Here is a 23,450-nt window from a genome sequence, read left to right as displayed (position 1 = left end):
GTTGGCTAAGTTCATTGCAGTGCTGAGAAAGCTTCATGTCCTGAGAAATTCTGTGTTTAGTAGAATTACTACTAATTCTACACTTTTGCGTACTTAGACATGGTCCCCTTCTTGTGCTGTCCCAGAATTTAAGGCCATCACAAGATATAAAGTGTTTATCTCTAAAATGCAGAACCTGATTTATTTCCTTAAGAACTGACTTTGTATGGGTGCTTATACAGGCCCATATCATCATAGTCTTTCCCTCCATGTAGCTGACACAGGCAGTCCTTCAATGGAAGCATGCCCAGTTCTCAGCGAGTATTCTAGTGGGTGGGCTCGGCTACTGGGGCTTTAAGGAATGATTCCACGTGGAGTTGTCATTTGCCTAGGTTTTCATTGTCTTTGTACTCCCATGTCACTATTTCTAGAGGAGGGAGATGTTTAGCTGTGGATTCAAAGTTTCTCACAGCTCCCCTCATTTCTTCGACTTAGGAGAAGGTTACTGAAGAGCGTGTCCGCGCCATCCGTTGGGAAATAAAGTGTCTCTCGGTTTTGTCATGACAGACTATGACCTCACTTGTAGTCAGTGCACTTGCTTGGTGGTCAGGACGAATCCTTGGGAGCAGGTTAAGGACAGCCCATGGGCCTTTGCTGCTCTGGGCTTCCCTGTGGAATTAGCCCAAACAGCTCTGGTTCACTTTCTTCTCACCTCCTCTTGTCCCATGAAGTGGTGTGGACAAGTGGGATGGAGGTGGGCAGGAGAAAGGAGGAAGGGCACACAAATGCTGGGCACCGCTCTGTGGGTGAGGAGGGAGTCCTGAGATGTTATGCTTTACCCAAACTCAGGGATCTATTTCTTTGCTTAGAAGGCTCCTAAAGACAATCGCATTTCTTTTAGCCTCCCTCCCTCCCTCTTTGGGAAACCACTCATATGGTAGCAGGAAGGAGGAAGGGGGCGATAGTTCCTGCTATGCAAGACAACACATTTGTTCTTCCTTGAGCAATCCCTGGAACCTTCTGGAGCTAAGGCATTGGAGCCTTCTGAGTGGTATGCAGCTGCCGGCGTGGTGGAAGGAATGCCTGTGCTGAAGGGTAGGGATTTGAAAGTCTGGCTGGGGGAAAATGATCTCAGATGCTTTGGTTGTCTGCAGAAGGCCCTGAGTGTATGCGATTACCATGGTGACTGTGGCGGTGGGGTCAGGGTCCTGAGTGCAGCTCAGTTCCCCACAGGGTGCCTGGAGGTGTCTTATCTGGGAGAACACGCGAAGGGGTATTCAGGATCCCCACTGTTGGTACTGCCTCTGATGAAATTGATGGGTGTATATATACCCTTTCCTCTGAGATGCCTCTGGGCTGTTGGTGCTCCTGCCCACACTGGGTCAGGTATGAGGATACTCTGGCATTGCCCAACAAGTCAGTGAAGAGACAAAACCTCTGTATGGCCGCTGAGTGTGGAGTTTCCGCAGAACAAAGCAGTCACAGGCTGTGTCCCACCAAAGGAGATCCCCAGGATATCCACAGCACCTCAGGCAGCAGTAGCAATGCAGGCAACTTGTCTCCTTGTGTCTGGTACCAAACAGTGACCACATCAAGCAAGGCTCCCAACTTTCATTCTGCATTCCCCTTCCCTGATGGAGCTTACAACATTAGCCAGACAGTGCTTCCCAAAAGAGGAAACTAAGTGCAAGCCACTGCAGACAAACGTTGCAAGACTAATCACAGACAGATCTCTCTCTCTCTCTCTCTCTCTCTCTCTCTCTCTCTCTCTCTCTCTCTCTCTCACACACACACACACACACACACACACACACACACACTGCAGACAAACACCCCAAGACCAATCTCAAAGATTTCTCTCTCTCCCTCTCTTGAATTTCTTGGAAAAAAAAAAAGGGGGAAACTCAAAATGAAACTAGCTGTTAACATGAATCTCATTTCTTCTTTTAAAATGCATCAAAAGCCCTCAGAATGAGATCAGTGAGCAGGCCGTGTGTTTCTCCCATTTGTTTTGAGTGGGCACTCCCAGGATGTCATGTGTCCTGTGCTCCAGAGATCTGGACAATGGGGCCACCAGACCCTGACCACCAGGAAGCCCATTGGCTGTGAATTCGTTGTAGGCCTCCAAAGCTAGAGCAAACTTCACTGCCTTATGTGTCTCCTGTTGGATCTTTGCACACCTTGCTCAGAATCTAAATTTCTTGGCTCAGGGCATTTGAGTTTCCATCCTCTGAAAATAAAATAGCTAACAGGACAGTGTCTTTTGCACTGCCCCTCTTTCTTCCTTAGGGGATGGTTTCCCTCCCCTGTGATGTTTTTCTGCTAAATAGGATGCGCCAAGAGCTAATGATGAAAGACATCATCTAGCTTGGCTGTCTCACAGCATGCAACTTAATCATGTTACAAAATGCAGTTCCCAGCCCATTGGTGGTGGTGCATGCCTTTAATCTTAGCACTCCGGAGGAAAGCAGATCTCTGACTTAGAGGTCAGCATGGTCTACAGAGTAAATCGAGGACAGCCAGGGCTCCACAGAGTAACTCTGCCTTGAAAAACAAAAGCAAACAAACAGTAAACAGAGAAGGCATTTCCCACAGTGTCTTGGGGTTCCTGGTATGACCCCATTGTTTCTGCAGTATGAACCAAAGCCTGCTGTCTAAAGAATGCATTTCTTCTCTCCCTTGACACAAAGTCAGCCCTGAGAGCATTGCTCCTGCCTAGCCCTACCCAGCCCTTCTCATTCCTGGGTTCATCTGTGGCCACCTCGGAGACCTCAGAAGTTGTAGTGAATGGTAGCAAGGCTTCACATGGCCCTACATCAGGAGGCCATGCCCAGGGAGGGGTATTGATCCCATGGTACCCTGATGAGCTTTAGTTCATTCACAGATTGCTTCTCGACTTTAAAGTTAGCTTCTTTGGGACTGAGATACGATATGATATGATATGATATGATATGATATGATATGATTGCTGTGGTTGATGATATCATGTTTCCTAGTGTCCTATGATATACATAGTGTAATACCGCACATGCACATGCTAAGGTTTTCAACAAGGACTTTACAACTGATTTGTTTCCAAGGCAAATGATGCCCTAAGACCAGGCAGTGCCATTACACCTCGGTTCATGTTTCTTTGTGACTCGGATATTGTCACCTCTGCTGGTAAGCAGAGGTATGATGATAAAATATGAAAACATATTTAATCCAGTTTTGCTTTCATTTGTGACACAGACATCATCCTGTTTGGCAGGTTGTCTCCTTCCCTTCCCTCTTCTCTATCCCTGGTTCACTGTCTTGAGCTAAGGTTTGCAAAGAGGCTTCCTGCCCTCAGCTGAACTGATGAAGGATGGGCACGGAGTTAGAATGTTGGCTGAGGGTTTGTTTTTCTCAAGACAAAATTCATAGGCTCTTGCTTCTTGCCAATTGGCTTTCCCCATTCTTTCTAAACTGAAACCTGTCTGAAATACTCAACAAGGACAACCGGGCTGTTACTGGTGCCTAAGTGAGGCTGGGAACATGATAGGAGCCCATGTATTCCCTGGACATGCTTGGATATTAACTTCCGAATCACAGTCATGTGATCAAAACAATAGCTGGTTGCTTTCAGCCTTGGTGGCCCCCAATATACCTCTTCTGTTCCTGGGAGAGTACCCAGTTTCCTCATCGCTCCTGACTGGAGATGTGACCCTGATTTCATATTTTACACTGGAAATGCAGGTACCCAACAGAACAAAGCTTCGTTTCCTTCCTTTCCCCTTTTCTGCACCCATGTGTATCTCACTCTTTTGAAGATCTGTTTCCCAGGAGAGGTGGTGGGTAGTCCCTAGCTCCTGAGGCTGACCGCTCTGTGTAGAAGACCTCAGCATGCTGGGATTCGTAGACCCCAGCCTAAAGAAGCTTAAGGTCCTTCTAATAACCTTGTCTTACACTGTCCTCTCTGGGTTTATGCATTAAAAGACCAAAGACATTGTCTGACATAAGGTGAGCCAGGAAGAGGCATTGTGGCCAGTGGAGCACCTGTGGGCTGATCTTGCCTGCCCCCAGGCTGAGTGCAGGGGCATCTATGGAGTCTCAAGAGGATTGGGTTAGCCTCAAGGCTGAGGCTGGCTCTGCCATAGCTGAAAAATATAAAAAAGCACCTTCTCAATATTGGTGTGCTTTTCCCCTGCATGTCTTTAACTCGGCCTTTGTCTAAGATGCCTGAGCCATGTGGAGGCAGCAATGCTTATATCCAGCTCTCTTGGCCCTCCTACTTCTGTGTCTTGGAGTGACAGTGTGTGTCATGTCATAGACTCCGTGGGCATGTCAAAAGTGAAAGCGCATTTCTCTGACAGCTAGGCTCCAGGGGCACCGCTCAGAAGTCTTGAACTTCCTTCTCTTTCTGAGATCTCATGGTGAGCAGCCCCTAAAAGCACACGAGTATCATTTGGCCCCTTGTCCTTATTCTCCCTCTTACCCCTTTGGATCCCCACAGCTGGCACAGCAAGCATGGGGCAAGGCCTGTGGTGTCTAATCTCAGCCACAGTTCCGGAGCTGCAGCACGGAGCAGAGCTGGTATCCTCTGCACCCACGGTTTCTGAGTGACTTCTCAGCTGCAAATCTGGCTCCTGGTTTCTTGGTTTTCCCCCAGGCAGCCTTAAGTTTTTCCTGAGAGCAGGCTTTGCAAATGTTCTCATAGAGAACAAGATTCAGTGACAGTAATGTACTCTGGCTCCTTCCTCTCTCTCTTACATCCAAACTGGTCTCTCAAGTGCTTGAATGACAGGTGTGAGCCTCCATACCAGGTTGAAACAGATTTTATGGCATTGGAATGCAGAAACACTTTATACTTTTATTATTAACGTAAGCATGTTCTTCTGGGACCTGATTACGCACAAAGCTTTACGAGGCAGTGCCTTCAGCGGCAGCCCCTTCTCTGCACCCATATCGTCTCCTTGTCACGCTGCAGGAACTGATGAGGGATGAGGTCAGCGGCAGAGCCTTCCCTTGTCTGGACACCCTGGCTCCATACTCACTTTCAGCTCAGCTTCTTACTTCCCACTCTGCATCAACAGGGGGAAGCAGAGAGCAAGGCAGTAAGGGCAGGATGGGCCAGGTCAACTCTAACTTGGCCACCTAAGTCACCCACTTGAAGGAGTTGGGCTTGCTGGGGTACTGGGCATCAACTATGTAGTCTTAGAATCACAGTTTTACACATTTTGGGAGGTGATCCAGAGAAATGCAGACAGCTCCTTATAGTGGTGATGAGAATGATTTTGGATTCCTATGGTAGAGGATCCTCCTCCTAGGCAGGAGTTGATAACAGGCCACAAAATAGTGTGGGGGCATCCCTGGGCAGGAGCCACCCACCTGGTTCTACTGGTAACCTGCCCATAGCATGGCACATTCATTCAGCCATACAGACCTCTCTCATTAAAAGGGAAAAGAGTTCTCCCATTTAATACATTAGCAAATATATCACCCTGTAGTTTGCAATCCGCTGTCTGCAATGAGCTTCTTTAGGACAAAGTCTTCCGCCTTCTTCTGGGCTGAACCCTCTCCTCTCGGCAACCAGCATCTCCTGCCCTGTCTCTTTCCAGGAACAAGCTGGTGCTGGCTTAAGTCCTTCAGAGTGGTGGGCATGGAGACTTACAACGCTATCACTGTGCAGTCACAGGTTGAGCATCTCACTGCCATGAGCCCAGGGCACACGATTTTATATCCTAAAGGAATTTAAAATCAAAATCAGCAGCAGCATGATAGTCAGGAGAAAGAAATGCTGTGCCACAGCTTGTAAATAAAATGAACAGCCAGGTGTGGTTCCTCCTATCTATAACCCAACAATGACGAAGCCAGCACAGGAGGGCTAGCATGAGTTCAAGGCCAACCTGAGCATTGTTTTGAGGTTTTGCGCATGCTCTGAATTTCACTTCTTTGAGTGAGTTGTCATGTTGCTGTGTCACTTCGAGCTCTTCTGAAGGTTTGCAGTGATACCCAGGGTCACAGAGCCAAGTGGTGTGCTTGTGTGTATGTGTGCAGTACTGTGCACTGTGCACATAGAAGCCAGAGATGGGCATCTGGTGTCTTTCTCCATCTCTATGCACCTGATATTTTGAGAAACCATCTCTGACTGAACCTGGAGATCACTTGTTAGTCTGCATTGGTTGACCAGGGATCCTCTGGTCTCTGCCTCTCAGATGCTAATATTATAGGTGTTTTACTGCCAAACCCAAGTTTCTACATCTCTTCTGAGGATCTGAACTCAGGTCCTCAGGTTTGTAAGGCAAACACTTAACCAACCTAGCCATCTCCCCAGTCCTTGGGGAAACCCTTAAAACATAGCTATACATCAGTTTCACCCTGCCCAGTCCAGTCAGATGCCTAAAATTGGTTATTGGGTAGGTTCATGGATCCCCAGGTGACTGTTATATATGATGTCTTAGTACTATCTGTCCTCTCCTATTATGATGTTTGTGTGTGTGTGCGTGTGTGTGTGTCTGTGTGTGCATGCATGTGTGTGTATGTGTGCATGTAGAAAGAGCTTAGTTTTAGCTGGCAGGTTCTCTGCTTGGTGTCAATGTGCACAGTGGTGAGGAATTTGGCTTGAGTGGTTTACTTCACAGGTCTCTTTACCTCACATCGTGTATTGCCTTAAAGTTATGTCCTTAAGTCACACAAACCAAATCAGCACAACCGGTTCTCACTGCTGTCCTCAAACACAGCACCCTGGTTTGAGGAAGGAGAGAAAGGATGCCCACTCCCACGCATCAAGAAACATTTTATCAACGAAAGCAGAGTTCTTTGGGTCCACTCTGCCCATGTGATCCTCAGCACCGTTGTGCTCTATCCACCATGCAGTGTGATCACATGCACTCAGGCAGAGATGCGGCTTGTCTAAAAGCTGCCTGAGGCTGTAGATTGGCCAAAGAGCCCTGTTTTATCCCGATACAGTGAAGTCATGTGCACTTGTGACCGGCACTTGTGACCGAGTGCCTGGACCTGTGGTGATGGTGAATTGTCCGGACCGCTTGAAGGGAGTCAGAACATGAATCCTGACATCTATGGGATCCTGCATCCATGTAAGGAATGTTTTCCCCAGGGGACAAATGACCTCTCGGCACCATCTGCCTCTAAAGCAGGTTGGAGTGGAATTCATTTAGAGCTCGGTGCAGGTGAGGACTGGAGTTGAGAGTTTCTGGCTCTATAAACTTATAATTGGATTGACATCCAAAGCATTTCCCCTTTGATGCCCTTAGACAATACTAGGAGAGTCACACGGCCACCCAGTATCAAATGCTGCAAATACCACACACACACCTCATCTAGAGAGGACCTGGGGTCATCCCACTTGGCTCCTTCCATTCTCTGGGTGGCATCAACGGGGCATCGTGCAGAAGCACGGCTGCTGGAGTCGCAGGTGGAACCACTTGGCAAGGCTTTATGGTGTTGCCATTGGCAGCTGCGCTGTGTTCCTATATTGGCAGATATTTGTATTTACTTCTCAAAGCCCAATTTTTCCATAGATGTGTGTAAAATTGGCACACTACTATAAAACTAGCCAGGAAGAAGTCAAAATCAGTAAATGCGGCATTTCAAAAAATTGTGTAAGCCACTACCAAGCCACCATATTTGAAATGAGGGGGAAGAATAGCAGGGAAAATGTGAAAAAAAAATAAATAAGTTCACAAAGAACAAGCTTCCAGGCTCAGACGCAGAGGCAGGACCTGCGTGCCTGCCTGAGCTGGATATACAATGGGAACACCTAGCCTCATGTCCGGAGTCACAGTCCCTTGCTGGCCTCCCTTTAGGACCACAGACCTTGGGTCAAAGAATAGAAAAACAAATTAATAAACAAGAGTATAGTTTATGTCAAAGGGTAGAAAGTCCATAAAAGTGTTATTTTTAGGAGAAAAAAAATTGACACTGTCTAATTTTTTAATGAAGAAGCTGTCAACTTTAAGGGGAATACACATTCCACACTGCCGGGCCTGGCTAGAGGGGTTGCCTCGCTGACAAACAGGGAGGCATTCAGTTTGGCTATCCATGTGTGACTCTGTGGGAATCTGCATCCAGCTCACTGTGTGTCTGTATCATGAACCTTTTCAATGGGCCTTCAGAGCCGCAAGGGGCAGTGGAAATAAAGTACGCTGCAGGATTCCACACTCGGTGTCCCGAGACCAGCAGAGACCCGACAGTGGCAAAAACCAGACGAAACTCAGCGTCGCTGTCGCAATCACCCAGCCTATTAAAAGGATACAATGGCTGAAGATAGCCGATTTGAGGTGAGGACTAAGGTCTCGGGCGCTCCTTCTCTTCCGTGTCCCCTGCACCAGCACGGCTATGGCAACACAAACAACTGAGCTCATCTGCTCAGTTCTTTCCAAGATTTCTCTGTCGAGTGGCGTAGTGGGTTAGGGGCGGCGGTGGCAAAGACACCCTACTCAGAAGTTAAACCGTCTGGATTCAAATCCAACGTTTACACTGACGGGCTAAGTGAGGGCAGCCAGCTCCTTAGGGTCGTGGGGCCTCGTGTCTGTCCTCTGCGGTGTTAGTACTCTGACCTTGCCGCGTGGACTCGGGAACATGACTCTTGGCCAGACTCGTACATGCTCTCTGTTTCTGACCGCTGGTCACTGATTGGACCAATCAGCCAGAATATGCCTACACTCGGGGAAGAGTGCGCTCGTCTGCAGAGTTATCTCCACAGCTCCCCGTCTGTTTTCCTTTGTTCCGTTTGTGTCACAAGTGTCGATGTTACCCTGTGCTTCTAAATATTAGCTAAAAATATTTGTAATTGTAGACCTGTTTCCAAGAAGGACTGGGACTAGGGCTGGAGAGATGGCTCAGAGGTTAAGAGCACTGGCTGCTCTTCCAGAGGACCTGAGTTCAATTCCCAGCATCCACATAGTGGCTCACAACCATCTGCAATGCATTCCAGTGTCCTCTTTTGGCCTCCAGTGTAGGCATACATACAGGCAGAACACTGTCTACATAATAGATGAATAAATCTTTAAGAAGGAAAAAGGAAGACTGGAACTGATCCCTGCTCACTGAGGGTTCTTTAATTCTTGAATTCACTGTCATCACCGGCACACTCCTCTCTGCACGCCCGCAGACACTGCACACTCTCACACTCTCTCACACACTGTGGACTGGGATGCTCCTAGCATTCTGTGATAACTGTGAAGCACACTGTACTTGACTCAGTAATGGAGTTTAGTCCATGTTTTCAACATCTAAGATCTCTTAAACTCTTCACCGCTACCAGAAGTCTATCTTATTACACATGTATTGTTTGTTTACCTTGGGGTGCCTTGAGACACACGTGTAAAGACGCTGGTGTGAGGCCGGAGGAAAATTAGTGGGAGCTGGTTCCTTTTCCCTACTCTGACTGAGTTCTGGGGATAAAAATTAAGGTCAAGTCTTCAGGCGTGGCAGCAAAGGCCGTTAGCCCATTGAGTCATCCAAGCAGAAAAAGAACAGTCAAATGTAATTTTAGTGGAAAAAAAGAGAGAACAGAATGAATGAATAGGAAACTATCTATATAACTATCACTTTATGGAGTTGATGTCCTCAGTAACAGCACACGGGGAGAGAGCACGGCTTTTGGGGTAGAACCGTTAGGCTTCACAGAGTTGACAAAGTGCTTGCCTTGCAGACAGGAGGACCTGCATTTGACTCCTCAGAAACCACATAAAAGAACTAGGCATGCCGTTGCATGCTAGGCGTGCCCTTGCATGCTAGCCCGAAGCAGGTGGAGACAAGATGTTGGTTGGTGCTATTCTAGCCAGCCAGCGTAGTCGATTTGACAAATTCCTGGTTCAGTGAGAAACCTTGTCTCAAAAACTGAGGTGGACAAGTGCTTGCAGAAGGACTGGAGGTTGACCTCTGGCCTTTCACTCACATACATACACACGTGTGTGTGAGCATCCACACACATGCATGTATATGCGAGCACATATATGTACACACGGACGCGGAATATGGAGCATGACAGTGGATGTAAAGACGGTGCACAAAGCTGGAAATACAGAAAAATATCACGTTTCTTTCTCCTCCCACAGAGTAGATAAATTTGGAATGAATCTAGCTAATGGCTGGAAAATGTTGAATTAATGTTCCGCAGGAACTGTCCTGCCCTTCCCTCACACAGTCCAGTGTTTCGTGTGCACCTATAACACAAGACAAAGCAGACACTTCCTCCTTCCTCCCAGGTTGCTTCGCTTCTATTTTTCCAGCTGTCTGTTATTCTTTTCAAAGAAGTGGTCCGGGCGTGGCCTTAGGTACACAAGCTGATTCTGGGGTCCTAGGGTCGTCTACCCTCTGCAGCAGGTGCAGCGCCTGTCTTGACACCATCACCTCCCAACCTGTGTCCAGCACTAGGGCGCTGAGCCTCTGACTCCTGTCCCTGTGCTGGTGGCCTCTCAAGGAGGCCAGGGACCCAGGCCTGACCTGGGTTCTTTCGTCTTAGCAGAGAACGTGCTGTTGCAATGAGGGCACAGGAGGAAGGACCTCCCAAACCACTGTGCCTTTATTGTTTACAGTACCAGGCCTTCAACAAAGGGAGCTGGAGAGCCTGTCACTGCGACAGTGCCTGGGTGAGCTGTGCGGGCAGCTGCAGTGCAGAGTCTCCCCTTGCCTGCTGAGATGGACTAAGTTGCCAGGAAGCTGGCCGTGCTCAGTGACTCACACACAGGACGTCCAGTCACCACGTTCTCTTCTTCTCTCCTGCACAGGGGCCACAGAGAGGCTGCGGCTGAGGTCCAGGTGTGCAGTTCTCAGCTGGGCTGTGCCCTACCCGTGTTGACAACTGAGGAATCACGGACTGGGGTAAGTTCATTCTGATAGAAATGCGTGGTTTCATTAGGTGTGCATGAGGGGTTACCTGCAGAACTCTGTACATGGTACAGTCATGGCCATGCTCAGATGAGGCCGGTTGAGTCAACTTCTTTCGCACCAATCTTTGTGTTTGATACTTAGATGCTTATGTCAGTGTTAAGTCAACTAAACACACCTGTTGAAGTCACACTTTTGACTTTTTCCTATATAGCTACAATAAGAAAAGCATTTTTCGTGTCTCAGATGTTTCAGTAACAAGCCACATGCAAGGGGGTTGAAAACTTGTAGCCAGGGAAACATTAGGTTAGTACATTTATCCTAAAACTTAAAACCATAGCTGTTGAAGATCTCTTCACTATATTACAGAATCATGATGTAGATTTTTGAGTACCGTTCATAACCCTTACCCTGTTTGTGTTTAAGGATAAAGTCTACTTGCTTGAAGTTGCTTTTACAACATTTCAGGATACAATGATATGATTTCTGGAATTTACTTCCACGTAGATGTGGTTCTAGAATAGGATTTATAGCCACATGTGGCCTTGGTCAGCAGACACTACTGGAGCTGGGGATTACTGTTTTTCCGTCTATGTATGTGTTTCTTCAAAGTTTTTCATATGAAAACGTTTCAGTGACTGAGAAATCATGTAGCCGTACCAGAACCATCTGTTGGCACCAGATGATGCAGGGAAACTTGGTCTTCTATATAGGAATCTGGGATCAATGTCCTCTCTGAGACTCAGTTTGCCCATCTACCAAATGAATCTGGAGACCGCAAGGTTGTATGGAGCATGCAGGAATTGGTGTGTGTAACACGTTGTGTGTACACACAGCAGGGCCACATCACATACAAACCACAGATGAACTACATATGGCTGCTATCTTGCCTCTGATACAGGTGGGGACCTGGGTATTCACTTTCTCTCTCTTGGGCTAATTTATTTTACATTTTAAAGCCAAATGAAGAATTAAACTAGTAAAGAACTTTCTTCCGTGTGTCGTGTTGGATAGATTTCTAGTGGTATTTTGAAAAATTAATTTTCTATTTTGTATTTTAAAAGCAACTTATTGAGGATAAGTTAGGGATTTTTTTTCCCCAAACCATGATGTTTGGGTTGAATGATCAGCCACAGCACTGCCTTCTTCTCTTACACATTTGTCTTTAATTTTTATTTAGAAATAAATTTCTCCTTGCAAAGAACATAACTCTACCTTTTATGATTATGCTGTGAACTCATTCTTAACCCTTTTATAATCTAAGAAGGGTAGTAATACGGTCATTCCTTATTATTATTTATTATTATTATTACTAGTCTTTCACATACTATTTAAACTCTCTCAGCTATTCTGTGAATGGAGCCAGAATTGGGAATTTACCAGTTACACCCAAAAAAGGGAACAACCTCTTCCTGCTCACTCATCAGCAAAGCGAAGGTTGGAGAAGCTGCCAATGCCTACAGGAGCGGCACCTGAGTGTTTCCGGCTCCTCTCCCTTTCAGATATAAGGTCACTTTTACAGGTTGTGAAGCAGCTATCCTTTCTGCTGCAGAAGACAGGCAAACAATGATAGAAAAGAAAACAGTTTCCCCAAGGTCCACCTTAGAGAACTGCTCTGCTGAAATCATTACCAGGTGTGGAGGGCGAATGGCTGAGCTGGGATTAAGGATACCGGCCAATGAATCAGAATTTAGCATATGAGATAAAGACAAAACGCAAATCATGAATGCCCTGTGCCTCGCTAAGCCCTGGAACTCTGGAGAGGCTTGCTGATCTTGATGGACAGTCCAGGGAGGGCTTCCGAGGAGGGTGTTGGTTAAACAAGCTTTGTCTCTTGAAATGGTAGAAAGAAGCCATCAGGTGGAGGGAGGGAGGAAGAAGAAGGGCAGCATAGGAGCCGGAAGCCATGTCTCTGTGTGCTGAGCGAGTGTGGAGGTGAAATTCAGTCCCCCCAAAGTTCTGGTTCTCAGGTCAGCAGCTAATGCTACACTTAGGGAAAACACAGCAGTCCTAGGGGCATGAGGACCAGGGGAATGGCAAGGTGTCTGGGAAGAAGCAAAGAAGCAGACATTAGCAGGCAGTGGTGTCTCTACCCCGACGTGATTGTCTGCCGGAGCTCCCATTCTTGAATTTGTCAAATCGTCTCTCCATCGTTGTAAAAAGACTTTATTAATTAGCAGCTGCCATATCTGTAAAATTCAAGCGCTGCCTTATCTATGTCGCGGCAGCTGAATGGCTCTGATAGGAAGAACAAGGGGCCGCGCATGGGCACCTGCAACCTGGACCTCGCTCAGCCACGGTGGTGGTACGTGGGAAATGCCTGACAGATGCGGTAGGCAGGTGCTCTCAGAGGTGGTGTGTGGGGAGGCAAGTCACGTGCCCTGTGTTCTCTGTGCCTGACAGACAATGGTTACAGACAGACTCTGATGAACAGGAACAGTTGTCGTTCCGTTCCTGTTAGGCTGCGCTCCCCATTAGCACATGTGCTCGGCGTCTGTGGTGCACTGGGGTGTGGGAAGCCCCTCTGAACAGGAAACACCACCGTTGAGTCAAGCACAACCTGTCACAGCAATGGATAGGCAGGGCAGTCAGTGGCTTTGAAGGACAAGATGCTGGGAGTGCAGGCAGAGAGGGGTGGCTGAGACCTTCCCTGGACTTGGAAGCAAGGGGAACAAACGGAACAGAAATTGTGGTGTTATGCGGAGATTGATGCAGAAGAACCAGCTGATAGGAGGCTATGGGGAGCATATCTGTGGCAGATTTGCGGAAATTTGTCTAACAGGCATTTGGAAAGCAAAGGAAGTGGAAACTGTCTTTAGCGAGAACAAAGGGAAGGCCCTGGAGGGCAGAGAGGACCTCCCAGATAGAATCTGAGGCTCGAATCTTGTCAGCACCATGCAGGCTAAAGTAGCTTGGTCCCTACTCTGACCTCAAGGATGCCACATCCCCTCTTCAGGCTTTGCGATTCTTACCTCAACTACATCCACGTAGCTCTTCACTGCGGTGCTGGGCTTGGGGTATCCTGTTAGTGGACTATCAGCAGATGCTACCACAGTGTGGAAGCCAGGGGTACGGCTCCACAAATGCACTGTCTAGACCAGCTCAGCTGCACCTGCTGCGATAACACCCGCGCGTGCGCGCGCACACACACACACACACACCTGCATGGCCACCTGCCTTTGAGCATCCTGCTCAGTCCTCCTTGAAGACAGAGCCCCCATGTGTTCCCGGAGCTGCTTGTCCTGTGTGAAACAACAGTGTCCTACTGCTCTTCAGCCAGAACTGCAGTGCTCCTAGTGGGGTAGTTTTCCTGTCCCCGTTCCTGGCCCTGAGCTTGCCAGGTGTTTCTTAGGAGGGGTTCTGGGGATCTCAGTGGGTGACCCCTGGACCTAACCATGGCTAGCGTCATCAGCCCCTTCTGGGAAACTCTTCTGAGGCATTCCCATGCATCTGTGTGTTCCATCTCTCAGTGGATAGGCAGGACGAGGTGAGAGCTGGCAGGAGAGGAGGCTTCAGCAAGATCTGCATGTATGGCAGGCCAGTGTGGTAGCATCCTTAGCGCTCATGCGGTCCGTGCACCTGTGCTGGTGGTGCTGATATTGACTGTTTCTTATTATATATATATATATATATATATATATATATATATATATATATATATATACGCTTTAATTACATGAGACCTCCTTTCTCAGACTATTCCCCCTAGTGAAAGAAATTACTTTGGAAACAAACAAACAAAAAACATCAAGCCCAGTTTTTTTGGGAACAAAATGTATTCAAGTCTGAAAATAGAAACCAGGACCTTTCACTTGGTAATTAAGGGTGGTCCTTCCCAAGTTCTAAGGTTTTAAAAGAAAAATGAATTCAAATTTTATTGCAAATAAATTCCAATGACAGGTGAGTACTTAAAATTCAATAGGCTCCTCGCGTTTCCTCCCCCTCTCCCCTCCTTTCCTTTCTTGGTCTTACCTCAGGCTTGCCTTCCTCCTTTTCGTTTGCACAGAGAAAGATTTATATTTGAGTCCCAGGCCTTTGTATTTATCCCATAAACACGTGGTTAGTGTTCTAGTATGTCTTGATACCGCTTAATTTTTTTTATTGTTGTTACATTCGGTGTGTGTGTGTGTGCGTGAGTGTGTGTGTGTGTGCGCGCGCGTGCGTGTGTGTGTGTGTGTGTGTGTGTGTGTGTGTGTACATGCATGCCAGCGCAGGCCTGTGGAGGCTGGATGTAATTGTCTTTATCCCTTGAGCCATCAGGCCAGCTCCATTTAAAAAAAAAAAAACTTTATGAGAGGCAAAATATTTAAACCACCCCAAGAATGCCTTCTGATTTCCAACCACAGGAGTAGGTGGATGGAAAGTTTTGTTATATAATCCTCACCTCCTGGTGCTCACAGAGCAGTGACACCATTGTCTCTTCCAGGTTTGTTTTTCCTGCTCATAACCCAGATTCCCTCCCTAGTGATCAGCAGACTTTCTGCAGGCTGGCCGTAGTGCTCAGAACCACTTGCTCTGCAGCTCTGCAGATGCCTATGGCCGCTGCCCTGGGCAGGCGCATCCAAGCATCCCTGTGTCGCTCTGAGTGCTGATGCACAGTGTTTCTGCCTCCTCTAGGAACACACTCTATGCCAGTGCGTGGGCAAGGGCCTATCCTTAGGGGACCACTTCCTAGTGAGGAGCAGCATCATGATCCTTCTCATGCATACATTTTATTTAATCCATATAAATAAATATGTGCAAGTGTTCGTTGCAGAGTCGCTGGCCTGGTTGGAGGCCTCTGGTTTCTACTACACTATCCACGCTGGGCCCTCACTGGGACTCCTCTTAGATATCCTGTTGTCGCCATGTGTGGTGGAGATCCTGCAGCTTTGGGTTTGCAGGACTGGTCCCTTCGTGTATTCCCACAGATCATAGACGGGGTGGATGTTGGGGTGGGCCAACTCTTAACCCTGGTTCTGAGTCTGAGTAGTTGCAGGGTTTTGTCAGCCGGACAGCTCTTCCCTGTCTTCACCACCAGGGTGGTCTCCCCAGCATTGTCCTTTGAGGCAGGGTCAGTTCCCCAGCTTTCACATCCCCAGGGTCTGCTCTCCCATACCTATGTCTTGCCTGGGTAACACAGTTGAGTTACCCTGAAGGCCTAGGAGCCACACTCCCAAGTGCTGTAGTTGGTGAGGACCAGATATAGCTCTCCTGCCCTTACAACCTCAGGGCCAACTCTCCCACCTGCCCACAGGCTGTGAGATTCAGGGGTGAGGGCATTTCTCCCCCACCAACAATACCACATGGCAGATGAGGGTTGGGGCCAGATCTCCCGTGCTCACATTCTCTGGGTGATTCACCCAGCCACTCCCCCCGCTGCTCCCATCAATAGGGTGAGCTCTACTGTTCAGCCCAGGTGAGGTGCAGGGTTCACCTTTCAGAGTGCTGCAGCTGCAAGGGGGGGGGTCAACTCCCTCACTTACCACAGATGGCAAGGGAAGGGGAGGAGGCCATCTTTCCCTCACCCTCACCACAACATGGCAGGCGAGAAGGGAGGTGTAATCAGCTAGTCCACTCTCCTGCCCTCAGGACCAGTTCACCCTTGCCTCTGTCAACAGGGTCACCTCTAGTGTACTGTCCGGGCAAGGAGCACATACATACATTTTAAAAGCTGAAAAAATTCTATCCCTAGATTCTGTAGGAATAGGAGGGATGGTAAGGTCCCACAGAGCTGTACCATCCTTGTCACGCCTTGCTTCTATATACAAAGTTTATTTGTCAATAGTAACTGCCTGTTTTTAATTCCTGTTTATTTTTGCTAGCTACTGAACTCTCTTTCTAATGACTGGACATTATCAGTCTTGTTTATTCTTTTGCTCGAAAAAAAATGATAATCATAAAGCTTGTATCCCAAACTCTAAGAGTAGAACAAAAAAAGAACCCAGCGCTTGCCTCTAAGGAAAACACATTTTAGCAGGTGCATTTTGAGAGGGCGCATCAAGTGCACTCATTAATTAATACACACGATCTGAGACCATGCAGAATGAAGTAGACCAGAGAGAGTGTGCCGCGGGGGTCAGATGGGAGAGGTGCCCTGGGAAAAAACCTACCTGACAGAGATAGAGTTCAGGAGAAAATAAAACAGTGAGCCTCGGAGGTCTGGGGCTGACCAGGTGTCCCAGACAGCTTTGTCGAGATCTGAGGAGAGTCCAAGTGGGAAAAGAAGTCAGGCCAAGGTCCTGAGGCAAGCCTGTATCTGTAATATTCTAGAAACAAGGGAGCAGAATAGAAGGAGCTGTAGGAGAGATGAAAAATGCAGTAGGGACAGCAGTTGGCAGAAGTTCCCCAGTGTCCTCAAATGGGTGGGTGTAGGTTGCTAGCAGTAGGAAGAGGTGAATCCTTAGAAGGCCTAGAACCTACGGTGATCTATGGAATGGGCTCTTCGAGAGGATCTCCTAGCTGCAGGTAGGGAAGGAATAGATAAGGAGTAAGAAGTAGAGGGAAATGAACAGAACTGTAGCCCCAGAGACAGTGAGATTCTGCACAAGAATGGAAGTAGATAAGGACAGACATGGTGGGAGCACTCCAGACAATGGTGGGAGCACTCTGGATTATGGTGGGAGCACTCCAGATGGTGGTGGGAGCACTCCAATGGTGGTGGGAGCACTCCAGATGGTGGTGGGAGCACTCCAGATGATGGTGGGAGCATTCACTCCAATTGATGGTGGCTCTACTGGTTGGCTCTCCCAGTGGTTGAGGAGTTAAAAAGAAAAGATGAAATCTGCTTTCTAAGAGGCAGAGGACTGGAGGAGGAACAGCTTGCAGAAGGCATATGAAGCAAGACAAACTCACCCAGGTGAGTCTAATGTAGCTGACAGAGATGCTGGAGATGCCCATGTATGTAACATTCTGAAAATACTGGTGGTACAGACTGGGATTTTTGAACAACCAAGTAAAGACTCAGTGCTGAGTTCTCAGAGATGATGGGGGTCCAAAGGTCAGATCAGAGCTAGGAGAAGGAGTCAGCAGGATGTCAGGGATGGATAGAGGATCATCAGACAGGGGCCAAGGGTGTGAGTGTATTATTTCAGCAGGTAGGATGAGATTCCAATAGAGTGCCCAGCCTGGAATGGTTGTACCTGGGACAAAAGTGGCACTGCCCACAGTGGTGACTGGGGAGGCTACGCTGGGCATAGCCTGAATGAGAGAAGGGTGTAGCTGGGTTGGCCTCAAGGAATGGAGCAACTTTCCTGATGTGTCTTCGCCAGTTTCCATTGCTGTGATTAAACACCACGAGCCAAAGCAAATTGGGGAACAAGAGGCTTGTTTTAGGTTACAACTTTCAGGCCACACTCCTTCACTAAGACATAGTCAAGAGAAGGACTCAAAGCAGGAACTCAGAAGCAAGAGCTGAAACAGAAACCAAGGGGGGAACATTGCTTACTGGCTTGCTCTCTGGCTTAATCAGCCTTCTTTCTTATGCTGCGCAGGGTCACCTTCCCCGGCGGTACCTCTATAGGCTGGGCTCTCCTAAATCAATCGTTAATATAGAACGTGCCCAATAGACTGTCTATAGGCTAATCTTACAGAGGCATTTTCTCAAGTAAGATTCCGTTTCCCCAAATATGTTCGTAGGGGGTGAAGGTGATGAATTAGGGTCCTGAGGAGAAGGGGGCGCAGATCTGGTGGCCAAGATGGAGAGAGAAATGTGACCGAAGGGAAGTAGTGTGTCTAGACTGAGAGTGTGACAAGCCCGAGTAGTGACAGGCTTGAGCTATCACCTCGGCCATGTGTCTGACAGTGGGAGAACAGGCACAGGAGCCGCATTGGTACAAGAACATGCGGGCACAGAAACCCCAAACAAGGAGGCCAAGAGGCAGGGTGCCTGCTGGCTTGGAGTGCAGGGGAATGGAGCCTCATACTTTTGGTACAGAGCAAGAAGAGGTAACAAAAAGGAGAAGCTCCACGTACAGACAATGTTTCTAGAAGGAAGCCACAGTTTAGGGCAGGCCAGCCAGAAGAACATGTGGTCAATGTTGCTGTTGATGGTTCCAGGATCTCCAAGATTAGGCCATGTCAGGACAGGTGGATATCAGGCTCATAGCTGAGGAATTCCTTGCAGGGGAGTCCAGGGAACAGGTCCTCTGAACATCTGTAGCTTCATTGGGGCTCATAGGCATTTGTGAAGCCAGAAACTGGCCAAGCTGGGTGTGATGGTTTCTCGTGGCTGTCACCTTGGCTGGACTGAGAGACGCTGAAGAGATCAGTAAGGTAACTCTCCATGCAGAAGATGGAGAAGTGGTAGAAACCGGGAGGCAGAGGCTGACTGGGGGAAGTAGGTCACTTAGAGATGTGTCCTTGAGGGTTTTTGTCTGGCCAAGGCCTGTTCTGGTATGGCTTTGCTCTACTTCCTATCTTCAGTGACAGACTCAAAGTCCTTTTTTCACAGCAAGGAGAAAAGTAATTCACACCCGTGACTTTGCAAAAACTTGCCACACACGGTGTGTCTCCTGGTGTCACAGAAGCTTTTTGCAATCTCAGAATTTCTCGGAAATCTGACACCACCTCTGGCAGAGCTATCCAAGCACGCCAGTGGCTAAAAGGGCCACAGCTGCAGCCTGATTTGTGTCCCCCAAAGCCACCTGCTGAGAAGTTATCACGCTATACTGTGACTACCTTGGCAATGAGCCTGGAGATGGAGCCTTACCCGGAAGGGTTCTCCCCAAAGGTGAGAACACAAGGAAGACTTGTAAGTCATGCCTGGCAATCACCAAGGTTCAGATCACCTCATATCTGGGTTTTGGCTTTCTACCCTCCTGCCTTGGGAGGGAGTAAATTTCCAGTCTCAAAACCTAGCCGTAGTTTTTTGCTGTATGAGCTCCAGAAGGCAGGACAGAATCAAAGGCCCTAGTGGTGTGGGTCAGGGTGATCATAGCACATAGCTTCCTGGAACTCTCCAGAAGAAGTTCAGACAGACACAGCCTAGGAGCAAACTGAGGCATGAAGAATCTAGGAGCCAGCAGGATAATGGTTCTTATTCACTGGTTACCTAAATTCAGTCCTTGGGGGTCCATGAAAAGGTGGAAAAGTGAACCGACTTCTAATGTTGTCGTCTGACCTCCACAGTATGTCATGGCGTGTATGCATACGATCTCTGTGTGTATGTATGTGTGTGACCTCTCTCTGCCTCTCTGTCTTTCTCTTTCTCGGTCTCTCTTTCCCTCTCTTTGTCTGTCTTCCTCTCTATCTGTCTGTTCTTCCATCCCTTCCTATCTCCTTCTCTCCTAATCCATGTTTCTCTGTGTCTCTCTTACTCTCCCTTTTTTCTGTCTCTCTCCCTCTCTTTGTCTCTCTTCTCTCTTTCTGCTTCTTTCTCTGTCTATTGTTCTTTCCCTGTGTTTCTGTTCATCTGTCTGTCTGTCTGTCTCTCTGTCTGTCTGTCTGTCTGTCTCTCTCTCTCACACACACAATACATACATAAATTTAAAATATATAAAACTAAGTAATATTTGAATAAAAGAGATGACTTCCTGGTATTGGAAGGAGATGGAGCCCTTCAGCCTGTCCCATGGGTGCCACTGTTCTTGTGCATGAACCTCCCTCCTCATATGCAGTAATTGCCTTTTGACGGCTACAGTGAGCAGATGGAGAGCTCCATGGAACCAAGCTCAGTGTGCTCTGTCTGGGTGTCCGACAGCTTTACTTGGGTCTTCCTTAAAATACTAAATTTAAAACCCTGTATTCTTGGCACAGTGTTTGCTTGTGACCTGGTATAAACTGTTGAGACAAAACCAAGAAATGCCACCTATGAATGGCTCATTACACATCAAATGATGTGTAATCAAAACCCTTCACATGAGGCATAATGCATGATGGTCAGGGATCCACAGACATACATTTACATGCACATGTCAGCTTGTAAGGCAGGAGATGCCAACACACATGCACTCTCACGCAGTCTTGCAGAGAGGAGCCTGGGAGGCCTGAGGACTCTTTCCTACCTGACCAGACCACAAGAGTTGCCGCATGAGCTAGAAAAGGGGCTAAAGCAGCCATGAGGGACTGTACCAGTCGGGAAGGTATGTACTCTGACATTTCCCTGTTAACTAGCTGGATGGGTAAGACACGAACAGTGTTAGGTGTTACTAACTCTGACAGGAGTGAGGTGATGGACAGGACAAGGGTGCTAGGCTTACTCTCAGCAATATCTGCAGCCTCACACTGACCCAGAAGCATGGGGTGTCAGACCAAATTGGGTTAGGGATTCTGAGGTTCCTGGGGCCATGATTCACTTTCTTTAGGGTGGGGAAGCCAGGGTATCCAGGGCCAGCCTGTACTTTCTTTATTAAGTGTTTTTGCATAATTGCTCACTGCCCTCTGTGTCCTTCTGTGACTACACTTAAAGATCACCTGGCTAAGCCGAGTCTCAATTAAGGAGATTGGCTGTAATTTTTTTTCTGTGTCTGCTTGTCATCTCTTGGGCAAGCTTCAAGTTGGACTCAGATCTATGACTTTCTGGCACATCCTTTCTTCCCTTCCCTTTCTGTCCATTCCTCTTTCTGACATGTGGTAGAGACTCAGACAGAGGTTGTAAAAAGAACCAACAGTGTTGCGTGACCAACTGTCCAAGAGGCTACGATGACACTAGATTCAGACATTATCTGTTGTGTTGGTCTGCTCAGGATGCTCCAGAGAGTACTACATCTCAGGCCTACGTCATTCTCCTGGTTCCAGGGACCAAATCCAAGGATAAGACCCCAGAAGTTCTCGTGTCTGGATAGGGCTCTGTGTTGGTTTTCAGGTGCCCACTGTCTTGTGCATTCACCAGTAGACAAAGGGCTAGCTCTCCTCCTCCTAAAGAGTAGCCACTCTCACCCTGGAATTCAACTGTCGTCATCCAAGTGTCATTGCACAGGGGCAATTGCACAGGAGAAGCAAACTGAACTCTAACCCTCAGCCCACATACACTGAGTACAAACATATCTATGTTTGCAGGGTATAAAGACGTATGCATGTGTACACATGATTTATAGTATTGTATTGAAAGTTCTAAATGCCCATGGAGATGGAGAAGAAACGTTTTATGATTTTGGCATAGTGAGATATAATTCAGGCTGAGAGGCTCCACAAAGACGAGCCTGATGAAAGTGGACTCGGTGGGACCCTGCCGTTTTGATTAGAGCACGGCCTTCTGGCAGAAGGTAATATGAGGATCCTTTCTTCCAAAATCAAAGCAGAAACCACAGGTATTACTCAGTCTCCTGGGATTTCGGGATGGTGAGTATGTGGCCGAGAGGCTGAAGAGCTGTGAATGCTGGCCCTGCTGAAAGGTGGTGAGGGTGGCCCGGGTTATCAGAGGTCTCAAGGATCGCTCTCTCTGCCTCAGCAGGGACTCTCCATGGCGGTTCAGAGGCAAAGCAGCTAGAGATAATCTTCATAGCAAATTAGATGAGATTAGGTGTGTTCAGGGTTATATGGCCACGGAGCCAGGAGGAAATTAGATCTGCTAGCATAAGCCAGTCTCGACTGTCTTCCTTAATGTTTCCATCTGATAAGAGATGACAGACTCAGGCCTTGTTTGGAAGGGAGGAGACTGGGAGAAACCACACTGCTGCTATGGGTGGCATTTATTTTGCTTTAGCATATGCATGGTCTGAAACACCTCAGCTGAACTTTTAAAGTGTGGATAGAGGATGCTTGGTATGTGTGGGGTTGAAGATGTACACCACATGGCATGCGGAGACCAGAGGACAGCATTGGGTGTTACCCGTAGGAACTCTGTCTACCTCCTTTGAGTAGGCTCTTTCACCGGTGTGGAGTTCTCTAGCTCAGCCAGACTGGTTGACGAGCAAGTCCCAGAAGGTCTCCTGTCTCTGCCTTCCCAGCTCTGGAGTTATGAGCATACTTTGATGCCCAGCATTATACAAAGGGTCCTGGGGTCCAAATTCACGTCCTCATGCTTATAAGGCAAGAGTTTTGCCAACCAAGTCATTGTTTCAGCCCCCTTTTACCGGGTTTCTGAAAATGTGTATCCTCCATAGGCACATGATATCCTTGTGGAGACTGTTCTAGAGACTAGCGCCTCTGGCCCTCAGTCCAGCACACCTCGTGCCAAAGAGCTCAGCTAGTAAACGTCTCCCCATCCTCTGTAGCATCCAAGTACCTCAAGGAATAATACCACTGAAGAGAGACTTGTATGAGATGAACCAAGGCAGGAGCTGATCCAAATGTCATTTCTCTCTGCCTTGAAGATGGCTGTTTGCTTTATTCTCCTTCCCTGCAGATTTATTGCACAATTATATTTTACTTAGGCTAATAATTAAATGAGTCTGAATTCCCTGAGCATATAATGCTTGATTTGGGGCAAGGGTGTTGTTAAGTCACTGCGAGGGGAAGCCAGCCAGGATTAACAACTCACGCGGGTTACCTTCAAAGCAGGAAACCCATTCACACAAGCAGACTGTTAACCTGTGGATGGCTAGTGCTTTCCGGTAGCTTTTCCCAAGTGAAGCTGATTAGCGTTATTTGGTTTGTCAATTTGTTTGCACTGTGAAGGCTAACACACTCTTTCTACGAGTCATTTGCCATTAATATTGAAAGATCATTCTGGTTATGGCACTAGCTGGTTTTTGTAAGAAATTCCATGGATAATTTTTATAAGCTGTAGTTTACTC

The 23,450-nt window shown here is 47.7% G+C and overlaps 1 protein-coding gene across 19 annotated transcripts in view; it reads left to right on the top strand.

The window, feature by feature from the left end:
- Myt1l (myelin transcription factor 1 like) overlaps positions 1-23,450 on the top strand; it is a 393,213-nt gene that overhangs the window by 26,905 nt on the left and 342,858 nt on the right. For all 19 annotated transcript variants that reach the window (XM_085690815.2, XM_085690818.2, XM_085690817.2 and 16 more), the window contains exon 2: positions 10,695-10,788. The gene's annotated coding sequence lies outside the window, so the exon portion shown is untranslated. The remainder of the gene's footprint in view (positions 1-10,694; positions 10,789-23,450) is intronic.

The sequence above is a fragment of the Myodes glareolus genome, chromosome 6, assembly GCF_982192425.1.
Source record: "Myodes glareolus chromosome 6, mMyoGla1.1, whole genome shotgun sequence".
NCBI classification, from domain to species: Eukaryota; Metazoa; Chordata; class Mammalia; order Rodentia; family Cricetidae; genus Myodes; species Myodes glareolus.
This window is presented reverse-complemented; position numbering and strand designations above follow the sequence as displayed.